We start from the raw sequence: 4,291 nt of genomic DNA, 5'->3' as shown, positions 1-4,291 counted from the left end.
AACCCCGTTTTATATATAAATCCATAGGGGGCCTCGAGACATACTTAATAGGATATAATCATTCTGCTGGCATTTTAGCATATGGATTTTAATAAAAAAACAAATAATATGTGCAAATAATACAACCTCTATTAACCATAAGTGTATAATGAGTTTCATGGGACACACAGAAACTCAGGGCCCTAAGGAACCGCCAAGTGATATCTAATGGTAAGTCCGCTATTGTTCATACCCTAACACAGGCACAGCGGAGGCAGGTATATATATATATATATATATATATATATATATATATATATATATATATATATATATATATATATATATATATATATATACACACATTGTTAAACTGTTTTCAATGTCTGATTTCGCACATGACCAATTCGCCACTTAGGTGAAAATGAATTTTATAATAATTTATAGCTATGGTACTTTGTATGTTAAAAATAATTCATTTTACCTTTTTACACTTGCAACTCCAATAATGTTTTCAATTAAGTCCTACCATCAAACTTTCCTTGCTTGTGACATCAATTTTGGAACGCAGTAAGGTCATAAGTCCAACTACACCATTGTGGACTGCCAAAGTACGATGATGCAACCTTTAATTTCCGTGACCGCCACTGTACCTCTGCTTTTCTCCCTCAGGTTCTTGGTTGCCTTTGTTTGTCTGCTGTGCGTGGGGGCAGCATTCTCCCTCTACGTGCCTGCTGACCGCCAGCGCCAGCACTACTCCCTTGACCTCATTTCTAGGTAAAGAATAGCTGCTTCTTCCATCACAAACTCTTTTTTTTAGATATTTGTTTATCATGATCATCTATAACTTGATTACTTATCTAACTACTACTTCGCTGTTTAAAAATGCATAGTTGTGTTTAAGTAACTCAAAATTATATATACTATCGTATTGCTTACATTTTTGTACAGGGCTTTGACTGTTTACTCCTAAGACATTTAGTTAAACTTATTTTAAAATATTTTATTTAATTATGTGTGTGTGTGTGTGTGTGTGTTTAATCCACCACGGTCGTCTGCTGGTCACCCAACCAGCCTTCCCCATTACGGAACGAGCTCAGAGTGAGCTCATAGACCGACCGATCTTTGGGTACGACTGAGACCACAACACACTCCACACACCGGGAAAGCGAGGCCACAGCCCCTCGAGTTACATCCCGTACCTACTTGCTGCTAGGTGAATAGGGGTGCTACACATTAAGAGGCTTGCCCATTTGCCTCGCCGCGCCCGGGACTCGAACTTGGGCCTTTTCGGATGATAGCTGAGCATGCTAACCACTTCACTACACGGTGTGTGTGTGTGTGTGTGTGTGTGTGTTATGTGTTAGAATGTTAAGGGCCTTATTTTTTCCATTTTTTTTCTTTGCCCATGGCTGGCGTCCTCCCACACATATTAAGGCGGGATCACACGTGTCAAAATGTGACTAAATAATCTAGCGACTGGAAAAACAGTCGCAAAACAAGACTGACATGATCTTGTTCAGTCGATTTGCAACTTTGTTAACGTTGTGACGTCACAGAGAAAGGTTTGAAAATGTGGTGCTCAGATGTAGAGAAGATGTTGGAGTCGGTGAGGGAAAAAGAACACATGAAACGAATTATACAGCAAAAAAAAATAAATAAATAAAAAATAAATAAATAAGAGATAGCTGCCACCTTCCAAGAACTGTTTCCCTGTTTCCATGATGTTGGAGGCGAGGATTGAATACTGGTGAGGATTTGATTTGATCGCAATCGTCATCATCACCAGAGGAAGACATCTTGTTGGGTAGCTGATTGTTTACATTTACTTCCCACCAACCAGCTGATACTTCCCAGTCGTAGCCTACGTATGAACGCGTTCAAACTAGAAAGGCTTTGTCGATACTTCTAACGACTTGAAATTTCAGTCGCATATTGACGTGTGAACCCGCCTTAAGAAACTATGTAGAAGCTAAGTTGGTATTGAATCTTCCTAGATTTCCTCTCCACTCACCTCCACTCTCTTGCTCTTTTTCTCCATGCATCCCTTCACATTATATCCTCTCACTTCTCATCCTTTCCACTCCTCCATCTCTCACCGGTGTCCACTCCTGCAGGAATGTGGCTGCTGACCGGGTGGTTCCTGCAAGTCTTCGGGCCATGGATGATGATGATGACGATTCACGCGTGATGAGGGACGACTCTAATTTTGATGACAATAGCGAGGAGGAAGACAGCGAGGAGGACGAGGATGATGATGATGATGATGATGATGATAGCGATGAGGAAGAGGACGAGGATGATGACGATGATGATGATGATAGCGATGAGGACGAGGATGATGACGATGATGATGATGATAGCGATGAGGACGAGGATGATGACGATGATGATGATGATGATAGTGATGAGGACGAGGATGATGAGGATGATGATGATAGCGAGGAGGACGAGGATGATGATGATGATAGCGATGAGGACGAGGATGATGACGATGATGATGATGATGATAGCGATGAGGACGAGGATGAAGATGATGATGATAGCGAGGAGGACGAGGATGATGATGATGATAGCGATGAGGACGAGGATGATGACGATGATGATGATGATGATAGCGATGAGGACGAGGATGATGATGATGATAGCGAGGAGGACGAGGATGATGATGATGATGATGATAGCGAGGAGGACGATGATGATGATGATGATGATGATGACAGCGAGGAGGACGAGGATGATGATGATGATGATGATGATAGCGATGAGGACGAGGATGAAGATGATGATAGCGAGGAGGACGAGGATGATGATGATGATGATGATGATGATAGCGAGGAGGACGAGGATGATGACGATGATAGCGAGGAGGACGAGGATGATGATGATGATGATGATAGCGAGGAGGACGAGGATGATGATGATGATGATGATAGCGATGAGGACGAGGATGATGATGATGATGATGATGATAGCGATGAGGACGAGGATGATGACGATGATGATGATGATGATAGCGAGGAGGACGAGGATGATGATGATGATGATGATGATAGCGAGGAAGACGAGAAAAATTATAAGTAAATGGAAGAATACGATGCCAGTGACTAAATGTGATGACGAGCAAGGGCCATAGAATAGAATAGGGGTTCTCAACCTGGGGTACGCGTACCCCCAGGTGTACTTGAGAGGAATTTTGGGGGTACGTGGCAGGTTTCTCAAAATACTTCAGCTTTGAAGCTGTGGAAATTTTATTCACGACTGCCCACCGTCGCCCTTCGTTTGACTAAAATTCCCACACCTAGTGACTTTGGGCCTGGAACACCATCTTCACTTTGGGAATGTGTAGAGGGTGTCCACTCTGTTAAGTCGCTTGAACTCACTGTAAACAGGGAATGAGACAGTGTAATTTATTCCCTAGTTTCCGTATTTCGACACCTGTAACAACATGTAACACTAGCACAAGAGTTCAAACTTCTTACTTTAATTGTTGGTTCGTCACACGTCGTAACGCCGACCTAAGTGTTACCCTATCCTACCTCTGGCCAGGGGTAAAACTACGGGCACTTAACTTAGGTAAGCGAAGCTCTTGTCGTTCGCCCACTTGTATGTTGGTATGACTTGTGGGTAAGTATGGAAGTTCTTGTTTCTCCCGTCTTGCCGTATTTCTTGCTATAATGCTTGTAATGTTTGTACACACTCAGGGTCCAGCTACAACCTTTCCTGGCTGCGGTGTAGGTTCCGCTCTCGACTTCTCGAACTAGGTGAGCCTGAATACAAACCTAATTTAAAAACTGTTGCTCACTGAACCGAATCAGTGACTTCGTGGTTTTAACTGATTCAACTAGTAATATTATAATTGCATTTTTATACCTTGTTTTGTATATATATTGTAATTTGATACGTAACCGAAACCTTGTTAACCCAAACCATATACTTGTAACCCAATTGCAAATAAAGTATGTACATACTCCAGTATAAGTCATTGAGAATTATCACTGTGGGACAAATTCCCACAAGGACTCAGTGCGATGGTTATCTGTGACTCTAAGTCTGCCCTTCAGGCCCTTTCAAGTACTAACCCACGCTGCACTGAGATTGTACGTCGTATCTTGTCTTCTTTGGCCTTGAGTCGTCGTAGGGCTCTCAGTATTAGCTTTGTATGGATTCCTTCTCACATTAATATCTTCTGTAGTGACAGAGTTGACGCCCTTGCTAAGGCTGCCTGCACTTCGCCTTCTCCAGCGACTGGCGTCAGGCCCTCCCTCTCGTGTGCCCTGACCTGCATCAAAGCTGCTGCCCTCCGCTCCAT

Source organism: Portunus trituberculatus, chromosome 5 (assembly GCF_017591435.1).
Source record: "Portunus trituberculatus isolate SZX2019 chromosome 5, ASM1759143v1, whole genome shotgun sequence".
NCBI lineage: Eukaryota > Metazoa > Arthropoda > Malacostraca > Decapoda > Portunidae > Portunus > Portunus trituberculatus.
Note: the sequence above shows the minus strand (reverse complement) of the source record.